The following is a 27,168-nucleotide window of genomic DNA, read 5'->3' as shown; positions in this document are numbered from 1 at the left end:
TCTTCGGGACTGAGAAATGGAACACCTCTCTTCTTCGGAGTTGGTCTAAGAATAGGCTCAGTAATTGGAGCAGGAGCTGGCTCAGGATGTGCCCAAATATTTTCATTTGTCAACATATTATTCAATAGAATTTCAGCTTCATCCGGTGTTCTTTCCCTGAAAAGAGAACCGGCACAACTATCCAGGTAATCTCTGGAAGCATCGGTTAGTCCATTATAAAAGATATCAAGTATTTCGGGTTTCTTAAGAGGATGATCAGGCAAAGCATTAAGTAACTTGAGAAGCCTCCCCCAAGCTTGTGGGAGACTCTCTTCTTTAATTTGCACGAAGTTGTATATTTCCCTCAAAGCAGCTTGTTTCTTATGAGCAGGGAAATATTTAGCAGAGAAGTAATAATCATATCTTGGGGACTATGCACACAACCAGGATCAAGAGGATTAAACCATATCTTAGCATCACCCTTTAATGAGAACGGAAATATTTTGAGTATATAAAAGTAACGCGATCTCTCATCATTAGTGAACAGGTCAGCTATATCATTTAACTTAGTAAGATGTGCCACAACAGTTTCAGATTCATAGCCATAAAACGGATCAGATTCAACCAAAGTAATTATATCAGGATCAACAGAGAATTCATAATCCTTATCAGGAACACAAATAGGTGAAGTAGCAAAAGCAAGGTCGGGTTTCATTTTATCTCTAAGTGATTCTTTGTTCCATTTAACTAATAACCTCTTAAGCTCATATCTATATTTGCAAGCTAAAATAGCGGCAGAAGATTCTATATCAAAAAGATAGCCCTCAGTGATAACAGGCATATTTTCATCATCACTATCATCATCGTATTCAGATTCAATAATTTGTTTTTCTCTAGCCCTAGCAATTTGTTCATCAAGAAATTCACCAAGGGGCACAGTAGTATCAGGCATAGAAGCAGTTTCATCATAAGTATCATACATAGCAGAAGTGGCATCATCAATAACATGCGACATATCAGAACGAATAGCAGAAGCAGGTGTAGGTGTCGCTAGCTTACTCATAATAGAAGGTGAATCAAGTGTAGAGCTAGATGGCAGTTCCTTACCTCCCCTCGTAGTTGAGGGATAGATCTTGGTTTTTGGATCTCTCAAGTTCTTCATAGTGTCTAGCAGATATAAATCCCAAGTGACTCAAAGAATAGAGCTATGCTCCCCGGCAACGGTGCCAGAAATTTGTCTTGATAACCCACAAGTATAGGGGATCGCAACAACTTTCGAGGGTAGAGTATTCAACCCAAATTTATTGATTCGACACAAGGGGAGCCAAAGAATATTCTCAAGTATTAGCAGCTGAGTTGTCAATTCAACCACACCTGGAAACTTAGTATCTGCAGCAAAGTGTTTAGTAGCAAAGTAATATGATAGTGGTGGTAGCGGCAACAAAAGTAAAGATAGCAAAAGTAATGTTTTTGGTATTTTGTAGTGATTGTAACAGTAGCAGCGGGAAAGTAAATAAGCGTAAACCAGTATATGGAAAACTCGTAGGCACCGGATCAGTGATGGATAATTATGCCGGATGCGGTTCATCATGTAACAGTCATAACATAAGGTGACACAGAACTAGCTCCAATTCATCAATGTAATGTAGGCAAGTATTCCGTATATAGTCATACGTGCTTATGGAAAAGAACTTGCATGACATCTTTTGTCCTACCCTCCCATGGCAGCGGGGTCCTATTGGAAACTAAGGGATATTAAGGCCTCCTTTTAATAGAGAACCAGAATAAAGCATTAGCACATAGTGAATACATGAACTCCTCAAACTATGGTCATCACCGGGAGTGGTCCCGATTATTGTCACTTCGGGGTTGCCGGATCATAACACATAGTAGGTGACTATAGACTTGCAAGATAGGATCAAGAACTCACATATATTCATGAAAACATAATAGGTTCAGATCTGAAATCATGGCACTCGGGCCCTAGTGACAAGAATTAAGCATAGCAAAGTCATAGTAACATCAGTCTCAGAAAATAGTGGATACTAGGGATGAAACCCTAACAAAACTAACTCGATTACATGATAAATCTCATCCAACCCATCACCGTCCAGCATGCCTACGATGGAATTACTCACGCACGGCGGTGAGCATCATGAAATTGGTGATGGAGGATGGTTGATGATGACGACGGCGACGAATCCCCCTCTCCGGAGCCCCGAACGGACTCCAGATCAGCCCTCCCAAGAGGTTTTAGGGCTTGGCGGCGGCTCTGTATCGTAAAATGCGATGATTTCTTCTCCCCTATTTTTTCTCTCCGAAAGCAAATATATAGAGTTGGAGTTGGCGTCGGAGGGCATCCAGGGGGGCCACGAGGTAGGGGGCGCGCCCTAGGGGGGGGCCACCCTCGTGAACAGGGTGTGGGCCCCCTGGTCTTCATCTTTGGCGAGGATTTTTTATTATTTTTCCTAAGATGTTCCATGGAGTTTCAGGTCATTCCGAGAAAATTTGTTTTCTGCACATAAAACAACATCATGGCAATTCTGCTGAAAACAGTGTCAGTCCGGGTTAGTTCCATTCAAATCATACAAGTTAGAGTCCAAAACAAGGGCAAAAGTGTTTGGAAAAGTAGATACGACGGAGACTTATCAGTCTAGTACACGGTATGACAGAGGCATAGGGAATGACTTTCATTCTCTCTCTATCTTCTGCAGTGGTCGGGCATTGAGTCTGAGTCAACTTCACACCTTATAATATAGGCAAGAACCCTTTCTTTGACTGATCTATTTTGAACTTCTTCAAATCTTTATCAAGGTATGATACGTCTCCAACGTATCTACTTTCCTAACGCTTTTCCTCTTGTTTTGGACTCTAATTTGCATGATTTGAATGGAACTAACCATGGACTGACGCAGTTTTCAGCAGAACTACCATGGTGTTGTTTTTGTGCAGAAATAAAAGTTCTCGGAATGGAACGAAACTTTGCGAGGATTGTTTATATCAATAATAAGAATTTCTGGAGCCAAGACGTGCAAGAGAGGGGCACCTGGGTGGGCACAACCCACCAGGGCACAGCCTCCTCTCCTGGCGCGCCCAGGTGGGTTGTCCCCACCTGGTGGACCCGCAGACCCTGAAACCGACACAATAAAATCCTATTTTTCCAGAAAAAATTAGGAATAAAGAATTATCGCAAACCACGAGACGGAGTCGCCGCCACCTCCTGTTCTTCCTTGGGAGGCCAGATCTGGAGTCCGTTTGGGGCTCCGGAGAGGGGGGGTCTTTTTTCTTCGTCATCACCAACCCTTCTCATCGCCAATTCCATGATGCTCCCCACCGGGAGTGAGTAATTCCTTCGTAGGCTCGCTGGTCGGTGAGGAGTTGGATGAGATTCATCATGTAATCGAGTTAGTTTTGTTAGGGCTTGATCCCTAGTATCCGATGTGTTCTTAGATTGATGTTGCTATGACTTTGCCATGCTTAATGCTTGTCACTTTGGGCTCGGGTGCCATGATTTCAGATCTGAACCATTTATGTTATCACCATTATATCCATGTTCTAGATCCAATCTTGCAAGTTATAGTCACCTACTACGTGTTATGATCCGGCAACCCCGGAGTGACAACAACCGGGCCCACTCCTGGTGATGACCGTAGTTTGAGGAGTTCATGTATTCACTATGTGTCATTCTTTGTTCCGGTTCTCTATTAAAAGGAGGCCTTAATATCCCTTAGTTTCCAATATGGACCCCCACTGGTACACGTCGGTGCTATACAAATGGTATTTAACCCCTTTTCGCGATGGCGGTAGGAACCGTCGCCTAGTGAGTGTGGGCAATAGGGGGGTCCTTCCCACACGATCCAGAAACCGTCGGGGTTATGCCCTCCTGGCACACACGCTCGGCAAAATGAGGTCGTGTGCGACCGGCGAGCACTCAAATACAGAAATATGTACAGTAGTGATCAAAAAAATACAATTATACATGCGAAATCAGTTCCGGTCGTAAGTACATTCCGCACAGTCAGTCACCGCTAAACGTTTCCGTTCGTATATACATCCCACACAGTCACTCCAAGGAAAACGTTTGCGCAAGGTGGCGTAATGCAAACAGTTTTCAAGAGAATATCGTGTGTGATTGTTCATTGATCCAACACGGTTTATTCCTAGAAACTGTGTGTGTTGCCTGAGATCATCGCCTGCGGTTTTTTCTCAATAACCGTTTGCAATAGGAAAACCCAATTAGCAAGCTAATTGGCCAATTAGCGGGCTAATTGCCCTATTATTAATAATCCATTTACTAATCTAATTGACATTCATATTAAGCATATAATATATTCCATTTCCATATTAAGGAAGCATGATTTCATAATTGTAATACATCAGAGTATAACATGATATAGCTTCAGCACTCAGCTACCCCATTACACAACTGCACCAACAGCAAGTTTCACGTGCAACATCTAGAACCTTTTGAAATTAGCATCATAGACGGTACATAGAGAGATGCATCTCATCTGGAAAACTACTGAAGCGAAAGGCGAATATTGAGCCTTCATTCATGTTAAAGGTCTTTGCAACTTTAGGCCAGTGCCTGTGGATGATTGACCGTCCATCCTTCGACCTCTTCAGGAACACTTCAATATTGAACCGTGGGTGTTGTATGAAAACTTTCCTCGCCTCCTGACCACAGAGGTAGTTTGAGAGGTAATCATCAGTGAACCCTGAAAACAAGGATGTGCATACATATCTTCTCTATATTGGAAATGGGGCAAAGGAATAAAAAAAGGCAAGGTATAATACATTGTACCATCTTGTAAACCTCAGTGCTTCCCATTGTTTCCCTGCAACACATATAAGGTAGTTAGTCATCAGGTTAAGTAAGGGTTCGCATGCTATCAGTAAAATATGTTGATGAAAAATAAGCACATTGCAGATTCATCAGATTAATTCAAGCCACATGGAAAACCCATTTATCCAAACCCAGCATGATTAAGAACTAGGAAATATAGCACTTGTATATGTTTCTCATGTATTAAGTGCAGCCAAATTCGATTTATTCCTCACATGGTATACAATAACAGAATGCAGCCACATCAATTGAACATCACATTGCAGAATTGAACCAAGCAGTTAACTAAACACCACAACAAATGAACCAAACGTTAACTGAGCACCACATTGCACAGTATAACATACTCCTAATGGAAGATCAGACAGTTAACCAAACCAAGCATGCTTAATAACTTGGAAATATAGCAATTGTATTTGTTTCTCATGTATTTAGTACAGCCAAATTCGATTTATTTCGCACATGGTATACAATAACAGAATGCAGCCACAACAATTGAACATCGCATTGCAGAATTGAACCAAGCAGTTAACTAAACAACACAACAAATGAACCAAATGTTAACTGAGCACCACATTGCACAATATAACATACTCGCAATAGAAGACCAGATGGTCAACCAAACCAAGTATGCTTAACAACTTGGAAATATTACACACTGGAGAATTGAAAATCACATTTGCAGAATTGAACCAAGCAGTTAACTGGACACCACATTGCACGACATATAGAACATATACACTATAGCAGAAAATTGCATGGTAAAAGTAGATAGCACAACTCACTAGAATTTGTTAAGGAAAGGCAGTAGCTAGCAAACCGAACATGGGTCCTTATAGTGAGCTAATAAGACAAGTTACTCCTCACTGTCGGAGATATCGATGACAGTTGGCTCCTTGGACATGGAAGAGGGCGAGGCCTCCGCATCGTGGGTGCCCTCGTTGTAGTGGTGAGTTGCCTGAGCCGCTCTAGGCACCAACTTCCTGGCTCTCGAGATTAGGTAAGCACATGAACGCTAAGAAAACACCTCGTAGTCTTTGTCGAAGGCACCGACGGCAGCCTCGAGAAAATACCATGAACTGTCGTTTAAAGCAGCCAACCATGTCCTGGCGTCGGCACGCGAGGTGTCAACGGTGGCCTTGACGACGAGGTGCTCCTCCAAGATCTGGGGGTCAGCACGAATGGCAGCCATCGCAACCTCATCCACGCGTGCGGCCGTGATTTGCTTATGCGCTGCCAAATGCTCCTTGAGATCCTGGCTATACTGCGTGCACCGTGGCTTAGGCCGGCGCTTATATGGTGGAGGGGTTGGTGATTTGGGTGGAAGGTGTCGCACTCGTGCCAGCGGTCGGGGCATGTGTGATGTGGAAGGAGGAGGAGGATGGGGGTCAGGTGTGGATTACCTGCCTGGATAGGCGAGGCCGAGTAGCGTGAAAGAGGGTCGTCGGCAAGGAGGCAGCGCTGCAAGCAAGGAGTGAAGGTTTCAACTTGGAAAGGAAGGTGGAAACAGGGGAAATGTGGCTTTTGGTAAGGGGGAGGGGGCGAGGAGCAGGGGCGAAATTAGGCCTGGGGCAACTAGGGCTATAGCCCCAGGCGTAGCCCATCCAGTAACTATACATCTAATAGCAATTTTTATGATTTTTAGACTTGTAAAGGCCTAGCCCTAGGCGTGAATCCCACCCCCAGGCCATATACGTACAGGTATCTCAGACCATCTCCACGATTTTGCAAGTAAAAAGGATCGCAAAGTGCCCAAATCATCGATCGTCTCGCTCTCGCTCGATCAAAGAAAAAAACCTCGTTAAGACTAGCCACAATGGGTAGTAACATAGACTAGTAACATTCCCATGTTACTAGTCTATGTTACTACCTCTATAGTGGGGAGTAACATATGTGTGGTAACATGGAACACTTCATTTATTAAGCTATAGACACATCTTGCCTTGATATGTGTGATGTTACTCATACTAGTAGTAACTAGCTATGTTACCACTTTCATCTCTTTCTTCATTTATTGCATGACACATCATCTATTTAACCTATATATGTGTGATGTTACTACCTATGTGTCTCCTACTATGGGTAGTCTAACAAGCTGCGCCGCCCTCGTCAAATCCCTAGGACAGACCAGGACTTGCGTCCAGGCGGCTGGCACTCTCGCCTCAAGCAGCCGCTTCACCCTCCTCTTATGCTCCAATCCTTCAACTCCTACTCATTGCAGATCAGAAGTGTGTGCACAATCAGCCGGACATGTAATTTCTAGTTTGTATCATCTAATTTATGTGTTCCTAGTTCCTTTGTATCAGCCGAAGTCAATTAGTTGATGATGATAAAATGTATTACTTAGTCAATTTTGTTTTGTTGTTAACAGGAAAAGAATAGAAATCCAAGATGAGGACCCATACAATTAAATCTTTATTTTAAATAACATCCAACCAGAATGCATTCGACAATACCAGCACCAAGGAATCAACTACATAATCAGTACGAGTTGGAGCTAGTAATGGACAAGAAAATTAACCATGTGTCTACCTAGTGCGCTTTGTGATAATGGTATATTATGTTTTTATTTTCAAATTTATGCAATTGACTTAGTCTATGTCTTGTGTCTTGATTTTTAATACTGAATTTTTTCCTTCTACCTATTGCTGATGAAGAAATGATGGGTTCACATGAAGCAAGTTTTCGTTAATAAGGTACCAACTTTTGCAATGACACACTATGTTAAATGGGTTATTACATTCTTTTCTTTCATTGAATTTCTTCTCGTGCTAAACACAAAGTATATATTGTGAATCTGACATGCATTGGTATGTGTGGTACTGTGATGCCTCCGATTCAATCGTACACTAATCATACACGCAAACATGTACGATCAAGATCAGGGACTCACAAGAAGATATCACAACACAACTCTACAAATAAAATAAGTCATACAAGCATCATATTACAAGCCAGGGGCCTCGAGGGCTCGAATACAAGAGCTCGATCATAGATGAGTCAGCAGAAGCAACAATATCTGAGTACAGACATAAGTTAAACAAGTTTGCCTTAAGAAGGCTAGCACAAACTGGGATACAGATCGAAAGAGGCGTAGGCCTCCTGCCTGGTATCCTCCTAAACTACTCCTGGTCGTCGTCAGCGGCCTGCACGTAGTAGTAGGCACCTCCAGAGTAGTAGGAGTCATCGTCAACGGTGGCGTCTGGCTCCTGGGCTCCATCGTCTGGTCGCAGCAATCGGGTATAGGAAAGGGGGGAAAGGGGGAGCAAAGCAACCGTGAGTACTCATCCAAAGTACTCACAAGCAAGGAGCTACACTACATATGTATGCATTGGTATCAAATGGAAAAGGGGTAACATATGTGGACTGAACTGCAAAATGCCGGAATAAGAGGGGGATAGCTAGTCCTATCGAAGACTACGCTTCTGGTAACCTCCATCTTGCAGCAGAAGAGGAGAGTAGATGGTAAGTTCACCAAGTAACATCTCATAGCATAATCCTAACCGATGATCCTCCCCTCGTCGCCCTGTGAGAGAGCGATCACCGGTTGTATCTGGCACTTGGAAGGGTGTATTTTATTAAGTATCTGGTTCTAGTTGTCATAAGGTCAAGGTACAACTCCAAGTCGTCCTGTTACCAAAGATCACGGCTATTCGAATAGATTAACTTCCCTGCAGGGGTGCACCACATTTCCAAACACGCTTGATCCCGTTTGTCTGGACACACTTTCCTGGGTCATGCCCGGCCTCGGAAGATGAACACATCGCAGCCCTACCTAGGCACAACAGAGAGGTCAGCACGCCGGTCTAAATCCTATGGCGTAGGGGTCTGGGCCCATCGCCCATTGCACACCTGCACGTTGCGAGGGTGGCTGGAGAGCAGACCTAGCAACCTCCATTCACTACAAAAAAAGACACATCCGTGACATTTTGGGCCGAACGAAATTTTTTTGTCATACATATGACACTTCTATGACGATAATTGTGACAAAACCCAGTATCATCATAGATGTGGTGGGCTCCTACTTCTATGACAAAAAATCATGACAGAAAATGGGCTTTTCGTCCTGGGCGGGCCGGAGACGCAGCTGCATGACATTCTTTGGGCCGTCCATGACGGAAAAAACCGTGGTAGAAGCAAGGGCGAGGAAAATTTCAGGGAGTTCCCAGTTACGGTGGGAGGTCGGGGGCCGAGCGATGCGCGTTTCTCTCGTACACGTACGTGCATGTGTGCGAGGTGTTGGCTCTAACTGAACCCGAGCGAGGCGTTGGGCTCTAACTGAACCCGAGCGATTGCACTGCAGGCTACGCATTACTGAACCCGAGCGATCGATCGATGGTGTTAACTGAACCCGATCGAGCGATTCCTTCGCTACTGCTGCTAACTGAAACTGATCGATGCTGCCTCTGGATGAACAGTGAGCGTTGCGGGGGGGTTTGGATGAACAGTTCCCGGTGGGGGTGGATGAACAAGACCCCGTGGTGTTGCCTCTGGATGAACAGGACCCCGATCGATTGAGTCGGTTGGGGCTGGATGAACATGACCCCGTGGAGGGCTGGATGAACAGGACCACCCCGTGGAGGGCAGGATGAACAGTAGCCCATGGAGGGGTGGTTGAACAGGAGCCTGTGGAGAGGGTTGGTTGAACAGTAGCCGGTGGAGTAGCGCGCGGTGGAGGCTGGATGAACAGGAGCCTGTGGATGAACAGTCGCAGGTGGAGGCTGGAGGAGGTCGACGGTGGATGAAAAGTAGCTCGTGGAGGCTGGAGGGGGTCGACGGTGGAGATGAACAATATCCCGTGGAGTCCCGTTTTGCGGTACGCCACACCCCTCCCGATGAACAGGACCCCCGTTTCGACCGTAGCACTCCAACACAAGTTCGTTTCCTTCGTTTTGCGGTACGCCACACCCCTCCCGATCAACAGGACCCCCATTTCGACTGTAGGAGGTCCGTTTCCTCCGTTTTGCGGTACGCCACACCCCTCCCGATGAACAGGATACCGTTTCAAATGTGGCCGGTCGAACACATGGCCGTTTCCTCCGTTCTGTGGTACGCCAGGCCTCGTTTCCATTGCATGTTCTGTCCAAGCCCTCCCGATGAACACGACGCATTCTGTTGCCTCCCCATGAACACGACGCATTCCGTTGCCTCCCCATGAACACGACCACGACGCTGTTTCTCCGTTCCGACCCAGCCATGTACAGGAGCCCTGGCCGTACGTATGCGTGAGTAGGCGTTCGAGACCCCGCCCATATGTACACATACGTGGCCGTATTTTCTTTCTTGCACCCTGGCCGCCTCTACTACGACACGTGCGCGCCTCTACATCGACCGGTATATATGTACGTACACGTTCGCGACCAGAATGACAACGCTACGTACGCTTCGACCAGGTGGGTCCCGACTGTCAGGCACTTCCTTGCGTGCGAAGATGTAGCTGGTGGGTCCCAGCAGTCAGGGGGCGAAATACGGTGGCCCGTCTGGTGGGTCCTGCTGTCAGGTGAAGGAATAATTATTTTGCACGTAATAAGGAGGCACTTTCTTGCTGCGGCCGTGGACCCAGCTGTCAGCCTCTCCACGTACAGTCCACGTCCGATGGAAGCCGTTCCTTGACCACATTGACCACGCCGCGCCGAGAGCACCAGGGCGGTGGACGACGGCGAGGCCTAGGAAGGGGACGACGCAGAGCCGGGGAAGACGCGGTAGTGGATGCCCACGCGTAGAGGAGTACGAGGGTTCACTGGTTCGCTGCGGTGTGAGGCTGCCGTCGCCGCAGAATAACAGGGGGTGTGGGTGAGTAGAGGGATGGCCTGGCCAGCGGTGGGAGTACTAGGGGGCGGTGAGGCCTCCACCGCATCGCAGCCGGCCACAGGAGGCAGGAGCACGAGGCACGACCGGCGCTGGTTTGGGCGGCTGGAGCAAGAAGACCAGAGGTTGAAGAAGCACTACGGCCGTTGGATGGACATCGTACGGTCACTGGAGCTAGAATAATGCATATTGACTAAGTTGACAAAGCCCTCCGTCCCCGTTAACTTAGTAGGCCCACAAGTCAGCCTGCCACTATACTGGGTCCAGCTAACAGGGGGAGTATTCATTTTTTTGTGCGTAATAAGGAGGCACTTCCTTGCGTGCGAAGATATAGCTGGTGGGTCCGAGCTGTCAGCGGCGGTAAAGTTTTTTTCACGAAATACAGAGGCCCTTTCGATGGGCCCCTGATGTCAGGTGGAGGAATCATTATTTTGCGTGTAATAAGGAGGCATTTCCTTGCGTGCGGCCATGGACCCAGCTGTCGGCCTCTCCATGTAAAGTCCACTTCAGATGCATGTCGGTCATTAACCACGTTGACTAGGCCGCGCTGAGAGCACCAGGGCGGTGGACGACGACGAGGCCTAGGAAGGGAACGACACAGAGGCAGGGAAGACTCGGCGGTTGTTTCCCACACGGAGGGGAGTACGACTATATGAGGGTTTATTGGTTCGCCTGCCGTCGCCGGAGAATAACAGCAGGTGCGGGTGAGTAGAGGGATGGCTAGGCCAGCAATGGGAGTACGGTGGGGCGGTGAGGCCTGCGCTGCAGCAGAGCCGGCCGCAGGGAGGAGGGAGCAGGCAGTCCCGCCGGCGCCTGTTTGAGCGGCTGGAGTAGGAAGAGCAGAGATTGGAGAAGCACGACGGCCGTTGGATGGCCATCCAACAGTCACTGCTTGTGTGTCAACCTTTTTTTAGGAAAGCCTCATATCTGTGGAAAACAGCATACATCCCATCTGCCATTATTTCTAATAATTTACAGCCCATTTGCTAATTATTAAGGTTTTCTGGAGCCCATATTCTTTTTGTTAGCATTACAGCCCATATTGTGGCCACGATTAAAAAATTATACAAAATTTCACATATTTCGGTGCGGTCCGAACTGTTTTTAATCCCGAAATTTCAACTCACATTCAAAGTGATTTTAAAAATAAATGTATAATATAAAATCCAACAAATTCTCCACGCATAAAAATTAATGTAATTTCAAATCTCGAAATGAAAAAAAGATGTTTGAAACTAATTGCCGGTTTGATGTGTTTTAAAAATGTACAGCCCATTTCTCATTACTGATGGGCCATTTTCTCGGCCAGCCGAATGAAAGCTCTCCTTGTCTTGAAAGATTTGCAGCCCAACAGGCCTGACAAAGCGACTTACTTGGGAAATCACAAAAAAAACTAGGCTGTGGTCGTGGACCCAGCTGTCAGCCTGTCCACGTACAGTACTCTTCCGATGGAATGTCGTTGACCACGTTGACCACACCGCGCCGAGAGCACCAAGGCGGTGGACGAGGGCGAGGCCTAGGAAGGGGATGATGCGGAGCCGGCGAAGACGCGGCAGTGGATGCCCACGCGGAGAGGAGTACGAGGGTTCACTGGTTCGGCTGCGGTGTGAGGCTGCTGTCGCCGCAGGGCCTGGCTAGCGGTGGGAGTAGTAGGGGGCGATGAGGCCTCATCGGCAGCACAGCCGGCCACTGGAAGCAGGAGCAGGCGGTCTCCCCGGCGCTGGTTTGGGCAACTGATGCAAGAAGAGCAGCGATTGAAGAAGCAGCAGGACCGTTCGATTCAAATCCAACGGTTACTGCTGCTAGAATCGTTTGTTGACTAAGTTGACAAGCCCTGCGTACGCGTCAACTTAGTAGGCCCATAGGTCAGCCTCCCAACCGGTGCACCCCAAATGTCAGTGGGAGGAATCTTTTTTTTCACGTAATAAGGAGGCAGTTGATTGCGTGCGGCTAGGCCAGCGGAGGGAGTAGGGTGGGCCGGGGAAGCCTGCGCGGCATCACAGCGGGCCACAAGAGGAGGGAGCAGGCAGTCCCGCCGATGCTAGTTTAGGCGGCTGGAGCAGGAAGATCAGAGATTGAAGAAGCACGTCGGCCATTGGATGGACATCCAACACTAACTGCTGCTAGAATCGTGTGTTCACTGACAAAGCCTTGCGTAAACAAGTCAGCCTCGAAATCTATGGCGTGTACAGCCCATTTGCTATTATTTTTATAATTTTTACTCATTTTCTAATTCATATGGAATTTATTGCAGCCCGTTTTCCATTTTTAGAATTGCTGGCCATTTTCTGGTCAGTACCAGGGTCAAAAAATTAACTAAATATGTGGGAAATTTTGAAAATTCGCAAATTTTTGCTGGGGAACGAAATATTCTTAATCCAAAAATTAATAGTCATACTAAAACAAATTCAAAAATAAATTAGTACTATATCATGTTAAATCCAATGAAATATGTATAAGATATCAGTGAAGAACAAAAACAAAAAAAGAAACTTATATCCCATTTGCTATAATTTTTTTGGAATTTTCAACCCCTTTTGATATTACTTTTAACAGACATTGACCATACTCTTAAGCCAGGCCGGAATGCATCCCTCCTTGTCTTGAAAGATTTGCAGCCCAGTAATTCGGAGAAAACAAATAGGCCTAGCTTGGGTATTCTTCAAAAAGAAATATTGGGCTACCTATTTTCCCAAAGAACTGGTGCATGAGCATTTAGCTTTATTTATTTATTTATTTATTTACTTATTTATTTACTTATTTATGTTTAGGGGACCATGAGCATGTACCTGGGCCGGATTCATGTGAGAGCCTCCCTTCCAGTTAATTATGGGCTTCTCTATTGGGCCTTCATCAGTGGGCTGCATGTTATCAACAAGTGGAAAATGTGTTCCAAGTTTCAAAAAAAATGTGTTCCGTACGATAAATAGTATGCGCTACGTACAGTATGGGGCACTAAAGGATCAAACCGTGCAACAACTTCCAAAACATTGTGGTTGTCATTCTAACAACACATTTATTCAACCAACAGACGAAATATACTACTGATTGTACATTGAAAACAACAACAACAACAACCCGGGTTGGGGGTGCAACAGAAGCAGTAAGCAGACCAGAAGAGTGAAGACGCAGCTCGCTCTTCCAAACCAAACATCAGCCATCATTACAAAAGGGCTACCAAAAAAGAACAAGTGTATGCATCAAACTAAATAAAGATCCTACTACACCAAGTGTACGCATCTAACTAACTGGCTCAGTTAGACGTTACTATTTATTAAGCTATGGAGATTGGCTGACGGCTTTAACCAGATGAGTGCCTGACGGGGGAAAGTCCAGCCAGCAGGTCGAAGTCTGATACTTGCGACCCTCTCTCCTACTTTGGGCTGTAGAGCGTGGCGGCACATATCAGGGTATGGTGCATGCACAGACGCATGGTACGTCGTGTACACACAGTTTTGCCTGATGAACGAAACCGCACTGCCATCATGATCCTTACCGTCGGTTATCTCCTGGTTAATCGGATAATTCAGTCTGACAAACAGAGAGCGTGTACCAAGGCTACTTACCAACCTCCAGTCAAAAATTCCTGAAGGCCCAGAGAAGCTGGGATCCTGCTCAAAGACCTTGCAGTGACTGTGATTGTATTCCGCGAAACAACACGTCCAGTACGTGCGAACGATCATCAATCTTTCGCCGTCGTCTGATCGAGCCAGGAACCACCTGCAACTGCCATGCCGCTTTTCTTTGAAAGGTTCTGGGATTAGGAAGGGTAGGGACACCAGGCGGCCTACAACATCATATCAAGTTGGAGTCAAATAAAAAAGGGCTCTTGGTTTAGTCAATCTTAAGAACAGCTTGTTATGAGCATGGATATTTTTTCAGCAAATGTTGACAGTAATATAAGCAAGCCATCATGATATCATAGGAAAGTAACATACTGCTGTAACAGCCGTTTGTAGCGATGACTGGAGTAGGCCAGCAATACGTCCAGCCATAGAAGGAGTCGACAGCGTAAATGAAGCCCTTATGTTCAATGGCATTAGAGAACCATGAAGGATGTATGATCCTGCGATGGACGTGCAGATTTATCCACTTACCGCAGTGACCTGTCAGATAGGCGAGGCCGCGGTTGAAGAATGCAATTAGCCTGAAGTCTTTATAATTCACAGATCTTGTGGGCACTTGGCAGATTACAACCTTGAGCAAATCAAACTTGGTATCATGTTGGCTACTGTAAGATTCCGAGTATTCTGGGCCGCGGTGCCAAAGCAGTGCAGTGTTAATCGAAGGAAGGGGGATCAATCGCCGGGTGTAGACCTCCATGAGCATCCAGCTGCCGCGACCGTCGACGAGCACCATCCAAGACGTGTTCATGCCGACCCAGTACATACCGTTAATGTAGTTGAGGCTGACGGGGATCGGACCGCAGTTAAGGGGGTTGATGCTCGCCACCCTACGATCGTTATGTTGCGTGACACGCCGTTTCTGTAGATCAGGCAGCATCAGCAAGCAAGGAGCTGGCTTAAAAAGCTCCGGCCTGAGGGCTTTGAGTAAACGGTACAGCCCCGATGAGCACGCCGCGAGCGGCATGGTACTGAGATTGTCCACACGCGAAACAATGGGCTTGATTACCTCTGTGGGGAGCGAATTCCAGCCACTCTTTTGGCGGACGCTGCTCGGTTCTGCCATTGTTAGTGCTTGGGTTTCGGACGAGGGGGGGAGGCGCCTTAGCGGGGATGGAAGATTGGACAAGATTATGTGCGGACAAAGATGGAGAAGCAAATATGTGTTGCGGGAAGTGGACAGGTGATGATGACTACAGCATGTCGCTTGACTTACGGGACACATACCAGCAGCGTAGGGTCATGTTGATGCCAGACAACTTGCTTGAGTGATCAGAGTGCTGGTACTCCCTACAATGCTATGCCCTAACTTGCTTGAGTAGAGTAGTAGAGTAGGACTCTGCTCTACTACTAGCACTGGAGGAGTAGTATATTCTAATCTAAAATAGTTACAAACTTTAATGCCCGAGCATGGAACGACTATGAACCATGCTCAAAGACCGTGTCTACGTGGTGTTTGGACATGGGCGACAACCTCAACGCCAACGGTGCTGCTCCCGTTGCACCGTATGTGTTTATGTCCTTCCTGTTTGAAATCGTGGTAGAATTCATGTTTCTACTCTGTATCCTACTACTATGCTAGTCCACATGATTAGTTTCATCTCTGTTATAGACGTCATGATTTATTTCGTGCTTATTCGGATTAAATCTCGTAGTAACTTGCTCATATATTCAACTGGCGCAACGTCCCCTACAGCCACTCCCGTTTCATGGACGGCCTGGTCGATGTTGGAATTTTGCTAGTAGGCCTTTATAAGGTGAGCTCTTCTACCACTTGTATGAGCATGAGAAGAGGATACCTACACGCGCGTTCCTCCTCCTCGCTCGCCTTGCCACGCCACGCCTCGTCACGACGCGCCGCGGGTTGCGGGATTGAGCCGAGCCGAGGACAGAGCTATACTCCCACGACCTACCCAGCCCGCACTATATAGTTTCTCACCACCGTTCCAGATCATTGCACCGCCAAGCAAGTCTTCTCCATCCCTCCTTTTGGTGTGCACTGGGAGAAGGGACAGCAGGCCTCCGGAACCCCGCCTCTCGTGATCCTGTACGGGAGAGGGGCGATCAAGTTTTTGGGGAGCGCACTCGCGCGACTGCTGGCAGCAACGACTTCGCGAACGACGACTTCTTCCCCGACCTCGGCAATCTCATCCTCGATGACATGGGCGACAACGTCAACGCCGGCAACCAGTGAGATACAGGGTGTAGGAAGTGGTTTGGGAATTTGCATGCCTTTCCAACCAGTGAGATACTCCATACAAAGTACGACAAAGAAATAGCCATAGAGAAGGAAGCTAAAAGTAAACAATCAAACGAGCATTTGTGCATTTGTTTTGCATTGAATCATTTCACAAGCTTGACTAGTGTTGTTTTTCTACTTTTACAAAAACCGCATCGTAATGTTAAAACGTGCATTTGCACGTACATAAGTAATAGTAGTACTCCCTCCGTCTAGGTGTATAAGTCTTCCCTCCTTCTTGGTCACGGTGCACAACCGAAGATGACTTATTGACCTGGACGGAGGGAGTAGCACAGTCTGCAAGCATATATCAAGAGAGAGACGTGTAGTGCGATAGTATATAGTAAAATTTGTGCTATATGCACGTACTTGCAAAATGTGTATGAATACACAAGGTTTCCAATATTCCCTTTTACATACTTAATTAAGGACGCTAAAAATTCATGAATGTTCGGGATTTATCATTTGCGTCCCAAAACTAATGAGATCGCCTTACGAAACAAAAATTATACTCCTCCTAAAAGCCACGGCGCTCGCAGGAGCGCTTGCGGCGCGCCACGAGTGCCCTTGTGCGCGGCCGTTTCCCAGCGCGCCGACACAACGCCTCTTCCTCAGCCTCGCAACTCGCGAGGTGCTGATTGGCAGCTTGCCGGCGGGCGAGCGCGATCTCACCGGTGTGGTGATCCGGCGCCAACAGGTACTCCTCCTCGCTGGAAGCGTGCACCCGGTCCACGTACCGCCAAGCGTAGATGAGGCGCTTGGGCCCGACTGCACTCAGGGTGTCGGCACGGGCATCCTCCGCCACCCTCACGGCCCTCGCATGAGCCTTTTGCCAAAGATCCAATTGCCTGACTCTCTCGGACGCGACATAGGCCTCCCAGGCAGCTTGTTCTGCGGTGCACTTCTCTTCCTCGGCCTTCTTCTCCGCCTCTATTTTGGCACGCTCTGCTGGAGGCAAAGCCTCCCACAAGGCGACATCCATTTCTTTCCAAAGCTCCTCAAGGCTTGGGGGCTCAACGGGCGGCGCTGCGTTCTCCTCGTAGCGGGAAGTCGACGCGTCCTCCAGCACGCGCGCTGGCGAGATTGGGAACGCTGACGCATCCACCTCGACGCGTCGCGGCGAGGAGCGGAACACCGACGCGTCCTCCTCGACTAGTGGCAGTGAGGAACGGAACGGCGACACGTCGCGTCGCGGCGAGGAGCGGAACGCCGACACGTCCTCCTCGACTAGTGGCGGCGAGGAATGAAACGGCAACGCGTCGCGTAGCGGCGAGGAGCGGAACACCGACGCGTCCTCCTCGACTAGTGGCGGCGAGGAACGGAACGGTGACGCGTGACCGTCCGCGTGGTGCAGCGAGGGGCTCCTAGGGCTTGGGAGGGGCGATGCCATGGTGGTCGGCGTGAGAGGGAGGGGAGGAGATAGCAATGAACGTGAACGTGAGGGGGAGGAGATAGCGATGTCATGGGAGGCGCAGTATTTATAGCGAGCAATGGCACACCTACGTAAGATATGGACTGAGCTGCACTGACTTAACTGTCGGTCCAGTTGCGTCACTGACATGTGGGCCAGACCCCTGTTGGGCCCATATGTCAGTGACCGAATGCACCTATAGTTAAGTAACAGCTACGTGGGCATATTTGTTGGAGTAAATTACGAGGGAGCGAATGGGTGGAAATATTGCTGGTCACAACGGATTGGACGAGCGTGTGGGGAGGAGAGTCATGCATGCATATTTTTTCACACGGGGTGGAGTGGTGGAACCGCCGGAGGGAGAAGGAGAGTTTGGCAAGCATATTTTTTCCACACATGGAGAGGAAAAGATTTGGAGACGAACTGGCTTCCTGCAGGTATGGGGAACGGTGCATAATAAGTCATCTTGCATGCCGGGCTAGGTATAGTCTCAAGTCATTAAAAACAAACATGCCCCACACATGTTCATATTTCAAGGTGCACTAAATTATTGCATGCGATGATTAAGGCTGGCCATAATGGTGGTATCTTAGCTGGTATCATGCACACGGGAATAGCAAACATGCTGATGTGGCAAAGAATTAAAGAAGAGAGGGGGGTTAGAGTAACTAGTGTTCATGCATGCATTGGTAAACACATTTTTTGTGGAGAACGACAGCACTTGTTGAGTAATTTTGCATACTTCAAAAACTATTCCACAATGTGTCAACATTCACAATGTCAAATCAATATTTTTACACTCATTATAAAACATAGTTCTTATACTCATTATAATCAGTACTCCCTCCGTCTAGGTGAGCAAGTCATCTTAGATTGTGCACTGTGACCAAGGAGGAGGGGAAAACGAGAGATCTTAATGTTTATTTGCTAATTAATAGCATTGCATGCAATGAACTAACCACTGCATGTCGTGTTTGGTAGTCTCAAGTCATTAAAAGCATGCACACCCACATCTCCTATTGGTTGATATGTCAAGAAACAAGAAACGAGGTAGAAGTTAATGCACCGCGCCTAAGTGTTTTGGGAGTATTGTAGATATTGATATTTTTAGTATAAATTTGGTTGTGGGATTTCATTGATGCCTCTCAAAGGGTTGACAGGTCTGCTATGCGTGACCTAAAGATGAAAGCATTGAGCATCTCGAAGTTGATCAACAATCTTCAATTGTCAAAGATTAGCCGTTCGGCCAATAAGGTGGCACACTTAATCGCTAAGTATAGCTTTGACAATAGATTAGATGGTATTCTTGTAAATAATGTACCGCCCTGTGTGGTGAATATTGTATCGAATGAGTGTACTGGTGTGGCTGGTTAATTAATATAAGGTGGTGTTCAAAAAAAGTATAAATTTGGTCAAACACTTTGCAAACGGTTGACGGGAGTAAAAAGGACTAGAGGGAGTATCATGCATGCGGAGTAGGCAAAAAATTGCTTCTCTAAAAAAAGGCAAAAAATTGATCATTTATATCCGGTCGAAGTCTCAAAGGGTGCGACCGCGCGAGGGAGGCGAAGGTCGTGGGAGGCGCGACGTTTGACGGAATTAAGTGAAGTTACATCCACGCGCCGACATGGCGTGCGAACAGGCAGAAGCTATACCGTCAGGCCTACGATATGGGTCTAGTAGACATGACATCTAGTGGGTCCCGCATAGTTCTCGAGAACTCTTTGGGGGCTTGCAGTCGTTTATCCACCGGGCAAGCCAGCAACCCCACGCCGTTCGCATGCCCTACTTGTCCCCGTCTTCTACCTTACAACAGTTCGCTCCCAGTCGTCCCATCCTTTCACATTAGTTCGCTCCCATTTTTTTTGCGGGGTACAAGAGTTCAACTTCTCCTAACCCTCCTCCAAAATCCATGGCCTCCCAAATCTCCATGGTCGCCGCTGAGTACCAGGTTAGAGCCATCACCGGCGATCAGTTCATCGTCATCTACACACGTGGATCCGAGACGGTGAAAGCATGGCTTGCTCGCTTCCTACGCATGTTCAACAGTTCAACGGATGAGTGGGTCGCTGGGCTAGATGTTGAGTACACCACAGTCCTGGGATGAGAGAAGGATCTAAAGGACGAAGAGAGGAACAAGACCGCCGTGATCCAGGTTCACGTACATAATGTTTACTTGGTCTACCACATATGCCATGCCGACGTTGAGTGCCAAGATTTTAAGAACTTCCTCAAGGACAAAAGAGTGAAAGTCGTTACTGTAGGCTTTAAGAACGACAGTGATGTGCTGCATCGGATAGGTCTCGTTGTAGGCCAGCCCTTCGATCTCCAGAAGGCAAGCCTGGTGTCCTCCTCTCAACCTTCAATGTTGACCCTGGCAGCAGCCATGATTGATCCTTCGTACGCTAAACTGAAGAAACCTCATCACGAGTTTCATCATGCATGGGAGTCAAAGACATTAGATGAAGATCACATCCTGTACGCAGCAATGGATGCCTACCTTTGTTTAAATATCTACAAGGGTTGGATGAAGAAGCATAGCCCAGTGTCCGGTTCAAGCAAAGAAGCGTAGGCAAAGAGGAAGAGGAAGAGGGACGAGGACGAAGCCGAGGACGTGGACTTGGACTCCAAGTAGGTGGCAGTGCCGTCGCTCATGCTGGTTCTACTGCAGTATCAAGCGTACTAGTTGCTTATTAGTTTATTTTCAAGGGTGTGTTGTGCTGAGGCCCCAACAAAACTATGTTTATGTTCTTTCTCGTTATTTGAACTCTTTAGTACGTACAGTAGTACTAGTACTATGTCTTACTACTGTTCTTCTTGCAGTTGGTACTACTGCTCGTATCTTCGTGTTCCTACTGTACTTAATATGTTCGTACTAGTAGTATAATTTGGGTCAGTCGATTTGTCAAAGAAGTTCGACGGAGCGAAGGAAGAAGACGGCAGAAGAGGTGGAAGAAGCCCTTCTAGCCATCCATGTTGCATCAAACGGCCCACATGAGTCGACTGACCCAAATTGCTCCTTCAGATTGTAGGATCCATGTGGCATTCAAGAAAGGTAGATTTCGCGTTCGCACCCGGTTTGCGGGCTCGACGCGCGCGCGACCAGCTTCCGCCGCGACAGCCACCATGCGCGCCTCCTCCGCGCGGGCGGAGACAACAATGACACGCTAGTTCCTCCTCGCCGATGTGCTGGAGCACGCGCTCGTCCTCCTCTTCGTACGCTGCATGCATAGACGTGGCTCCACCAGCTGCTCGTGTGCTTGGCAGCGCGGCGGCATCGCGAGGAGGGACTGCAGACGATGTGAGCGGGCGAGCCTTCGGCTTCATGGCACAGGGATGGCGGCAACACGGTGGTGATGGGCGAGAAATTGTTGGCCGGAGCAGGCGGGCGCCGGCATGCGCAACAGCAGCGGCGGCATATTGATGAGTGCGCGTGTGGGAGCTTACTTTAGTTTTATATATAAGGTTGGTCAAACTTAAAAGAAACCCGTACTAGTACACGTAAACATTAGACTTAGGCAGTGCTTTTATTAGTTACTAGCTTATGTTCTTGCCCATTGTGACCAGCCTTAGTATCACGGCCACGATACGGAATCCTGTGCAAGTGCGTGAACCGCGGCCGCGCGGTCGATCGAACGGTGCGTCGTCGTGTCGCGCTCGAAGGACATCCACCGAACCTTTTTGTGTGTGTGAAAACAATCCTCGAATATTACTCAACTTTTTTTCCTGTGTAAGTTCTTGACGCAGCAATATTTCCATATATTTGAATTTAGCTCCAGTTTGTATTTATTTGGATTTGGACGTTTTAGGTGCACCCTAGTTTTTTTAATACTGACTTTGTGTGTGTGACTGAGAGAGAACGTGTGTATGTGTCCATATGTGTGTTGTGGCGGAAGGGCAATGTGGAGACGGTGTGCGTGTGATACAGACATAGAGAGGTGTGAATGTGAATGATCGTGCATGAGTGAGACATAGACAGATGCCGATACGTTGTGTATACATGAGAGAACGGTCTTCTAGTTTACTTGTGTGTGTGTGTGTGTGTGAGAGAGAGAGAGAGAGGGAGAGAGAGAGGTAGAGAGAGGAGCATCCGTAACACAACAACCATCTCTCTTGATTCGTCCGTCCCTCGCACGGTCTCATGCAACACATGCATCAGCGCGCACATTTTGACACCCTCACCCGGCCCCTGCCCACCTCAAGGCCCGCACAATCTCTTCGTGAATACCCATTTCTCTCCTTAGGTTTGTTTTCTCTCAATATCTGACACACACAGAGAGAGAGAGAAAGGAAGAGACACACGCAGCACAACACACACACACACTCCCCCAAGCACACAATTCATCCCCATCCAAGGTTATACGGCGACCACTCTCACTTGTGCTTCTTTGCACCCCAACATGCACAACACCTCAATCTTCAAAGAGGGCAACGAGCAGATCGAAGACGGCGACCACACCGCGCTAGAGAATGCGGGGTGATGTGACGACGGCTGACTGACTCCTCCCCCACCCTCTCTCTCTCTCTCTCTTGCACAAAATTACCAATCCCTCTCTCCCCCGCACAAAATTGTCAATCCCTCAACCCATGAGATCCTTCCCCTCTCGTCCATGTTTTTCCTGCTCTTTCATCAAACATGTTGTCTCTTCTCCTTCCACGTATATAGAATCCAGATGCACACGCATCTCATGTATATTACATGTATGCATCTTTCTCACAGACCTAACTTCTTCCTCTCTCTCTCTCTTTATCTCTCTATCTCTCTCTCTCTGTCTCGTTAGGTTTGTCTCCTACTCTCTCGTCCACATACATACAATCTTTCCCGCCCTATATGCTCCATCTTCAAAAGCTCTCTCTGCATGTTTCATTCACACATTGGGATATGTCAAAATGTTGCTTCTATAATGGCTGATGTAGAGTTATGGTTGTTCTTATTGCATCCTACAAAGTAATAACTATGAAATGCATTTAGATTCTCATTTGACTGGGATTATGTGAGTTTGAGCATGTTGTGAAGTACTATAGACCTTGTATACATCTTGGGATTCGACAATGATTGTAACTATTGAATTGTATAGACCATTACATTCGAAGTCAATAGCCTAATATATTTATTTCACAATTTCAACAAATGATTAGTTCACTACAAACTAAGAAAACAAACGTGTACTCCCTCCGTTTTTATTTAAGTCCGCGTATTAGCATTGGTCAAAGTCAAGTTTTGTAAACTCTCAGAAAGCTTATAACAAAAAATATTAACATATACAATAAAAATAAATACCATTAGATTCATTATTGAATGTACTTTCACATCATACATATTTGTTATGGTAAATGTTTATATTTTTCTATAAACTTGGTCAAACTTTAGGAAGTTTGACTTCGGTCAAACCTAATATGCAGAGTTTACTACTACTACTCGCTGGTTGCTTAGCTGAATCACTCAACACGCCAAACGGGGAGTCCAGTGTCACAAAATTTTGAGGTCGACGGGAAAATCTCCCGCGACCCTGATTCGAGCAATGGGAAGTTACCATCATAGCCTTCGGCATAGGCCTACGGATGACGCTTGGTAGGCGGCTATTTTCGTAACTTCAGGTTCACCCTACCCAGCCAACCCCACCCCGGCACCCAGAGTAGTACACATGAATACTCCCCAATTTCTATCCCCACCGCAAAATAGACTTCTCCACGGCACCGCAGCCTTCGTGCTCCTCCCCTTTACATCGGCGCACTCGTCCACCGCAGCGCATCTGCCTCATCGACGACCTCATACGCCGCACTGGAGCCGGTCCACCGTCGTCGTACACGGAGCCTCTTCCCCGGCATCGTCTTCCACAGTCTTGGATCTGCTTCCCGGAAGCTGACGCCAAGTGCAGAAGTACCACCGTCATGGACAATGAACTGACTCCCGTTGCCGACCATGACTCACAGAGGCCGCCGCGACCATTGTTCTCCTCCTCGATTGGTAATGTGCGTATTGAATCACTTAGCAGTACATGTACAGTTCCAATTTTGTTCATACCTACCCTTCAAATTTCCTAGGTGCTATTGTTCCCGTAAAAGTAATTGGTTATAGCCTCCATTGTCCAACAGAATATCAGCTTGTAATTGTGCGTCGCTCCTGTATCGTGCTGTGCTTGGGTAGGTTTTTCATCTGCAACCAGTAGTGTGGCAAATGATGGAAAGGTTTTTAGAACTAGCAAAATGCCCATGCGTTGCACGCATCAAGATGCATTTGTATGAGTAGTTTATCTTGTTGGAGATGCTCTAACATGGCAGACGAGTGCTTTAATGTTGCCCACAAGATGCGCGAGTATTACTAGTAGTATATTTTTCTTGCCATGTTGAGATTTTAAAACCACGAGTGCGAACATGTAGAGGAGCAATGAAGACCAAACACGGGATATTCGGGACATCTTCAAGGAGCGTGGCAAGTTAAAGAGGAGCTACCCCGAACCTGTAAAACGAGCTTTGGTAAGTAACACCCTTTTCAATTACTTTCGTGTAGCCTCATGTTCTTCGATGTGTATATGTTGTAGTTTTTGTTTCTCTTAAGCGTGGTGTTCTTCGATGTGTAATAAGAAGAGTCTTAATCGTCCTAATGCTTTCGTTTTTAGCTTGATGTAGGAAGTGGGTGTTCTCACCTTGTAGCCTATTTTTATTTATTTTTTCCTTTTGAATTCACTTCTCCGAGTTCTGTTTATCTGGCTTCTACTAAATGGATCTAGGTTGCTCTGAGTATTGATCTAAAAAAGAAGTAACTTCATGTCAGGATGCAGTTCCTGCGAGGAGGGAAGTATGGTCAACCTCGAGATCATGTTTCCAAAATGAGGCTGGATTACACACAAGGTGCCAGTTCCCTAATGATGCTGCATTAGACACAAGGTGCAAATTCCCAGATGATGTTGGATTACACACAAGCCAGGTGGAGTCGTCAGCTGTTCGTGTCCTCGTGGCATTAGTAAAGGTTGAAAGAAAGCGTGCAACAACCCTTGAGAATGTAGCTGAGTTCCTGAAGAAGCGAAAAGAGCAATCAGATGCTCTCTTCACCCAAGCCAAAGAAGAGATGGAAGAAGCCAGAAATAAGCTAGCAGAGGCAGAGCAGGCTAGGCGTCTCCTGCTATCTAAAACTATTGTCAATACAAAATTTCCTTCATAATAGCTAGGTTCAAATGTTTATCCAGTTAGCATGCCCGTTGTGATGTCCGTGCATCTACTGATGTGGCACAAAATGTTTTTTTTGGGTCATGTAATAATAGCAATTACTTTCCAAACAATAACAGACGAAGCATTGGACATGGTATAGTTCACGCGCAAGCCCGACATTCCAAGTTCAACTTCCACATCAAACTCATGTTCACAGATATCTGCACATTCATACATAATGTCCACAACCATGATTCACTTCAAAGCCAAAAAAATGTGAGGAGAGTTATAAATAAAGAAAATCCCCTAGTAGTTCCTGCTACCAGTGCGAGCACAACAAGTCAGGACCATGCGTAAATTAATTATATTTTAGTCATTTTTTGTGTTCTAAAATGTCTGCCGGCTCGCGGAAGGACGTGTTGCCGGCACATGCGCGGATTCAATGAAGGCAGGCGGGGCAGTCTTAAGCTGGTTGCACACGGCGAGGAGGCGTGCTCAGCCGGGCCTGCAGCGAGTGCGGCCCTCTTGGCCGGCGCGCCGGTTCAATGCCTGCGCTATGAGAGGTCGCGTCCGTGTCAGAGCAATCACTCCCTCCATTCCTTTTTTGTTTAGGTATAACAAAATCTCGTTTTCCATTCACATTTTACAAGTAAAGTTCGTGGACAAACTTTGACCCAAAGTACGATGGGGACTAGTAAACCAGAATGGAGGTAGTAGTTTTTTTAATCGAAGAAGGGTTTCCCCTTCCGATTTTCATTAAAGAAAACCAGCATCTAAATCTAAACCATAGTATTTGCCCTAGAACTACCAGGTTCAACATCTCGCAACATAAACCCATACAACCTCCATCGAAAAAAAACCATACAACCATACGCCAAGGAGGTACGTAGTACTATGAATTCCATTTTCGCTCCATACCAATCGTTCTAAAAACTACTTACTACTTATAACGCGCCATTGAAAATCGGAACTCTTAACCCTGCTAAAAAATTGATATTTTAAACGTGGCTACTCGATCTGTGGCAACTGGCGAGCCACCGCGCTCCAAGTCATTCACCTGTGGTCCCGACCATCAACTCCTACGGATCAAATTATCACGCGAGCTGACTATTCCTACAAAGGTGCTCCACCACGTACCCGATACCCGTGAATGTAGCAATCGTGCCCCTAGGGTTTTAGGGTTTATTTGTTAACGTCGCCTTTATGTAACACTCATGTGTGCGAGACAGCGAGAGGCCGACTGCGTGCGTGCGCCTCTTCTCTTCGTATATGTACTCCACCGTTTGTCTGGTGTCCAAAAAATTATAATAACTACTAGCAATGTGCCAATGCGTTGCCACATGAGCAAAGTAGATTAATTAATACATATTCACCAATTTGATAGAAAAAAAGTCTAGCTTTGAAATACGTATATCACTAAAAATATGTTATGTTTCACTCAAAATATATTCCTTTGGCGGTTTTGATGACATAAGGGAGGAATGTTGTTGGTTTCAAGATTCGAGAAGTGGTATATGTCTAATTTCTACTCTTACTAGCAAGATGCCCGTGCATTGCACGGAACATCAAGATCTTGTGGGAGAAAAGGATGAACGAGGGAAGGCCTTATCTGCAAATGTGGTGAAGAGTGCGGGTAAATTGCCACATTTTCCTTCCTATCCGTCAGATATAAATCAGACGACCTACATTGCATGATGGCAGGCCCACCATCATCACCAACTCTATTTTTTATCCCTACTCTTATAATAAGCATTGTCGGTGATGATCGTGTACCTGCCATCCTGCAATATAGGCCGTCCGATCTATATCTGACGGATAGGAAGGAAACTATGGCAATTTTGCAAAAAGATACCCACACCCCTCTCCACATTTGCAAATAAGTCCTTCCCGCGTTCATCCTTTTCCCCCACAAGATAAACTACTCATACAAATGCATCTTGATGTTCCATGCAAGGAGTTGCAAATAAGGCATCTTGCTAGTTGTTGCAAAAAGCCCATGTGTGTGAGAGAGAGAGGGCGAGTGGAGGAGGACGGAGTGCATGTGTGACAAAGACACAAGGAGTGTGTGTGCGATAGGTATCAGCTTAAAATGAGGCGATAGTGTGTGTGTGTG

This window comes from Triticum dicoccoides, chromosome 6A, assembly GCF_002162155.2.
Source record: "Triticum dicoccoides isolate Atlit2015 ecotype Zavitan chromosome 6A, WEW_v2.0, whole genome shotgun sequence".
Classification (NCBI taxonomy): Eukaryota; Viridiplantae; Streptophyta; class Magnoliopsida; order Poales; family Poaceae; genus Triticum; species Triticum dicoccoides.
This window is presented reverse-complemented; position numbering follows the sequence as displayed.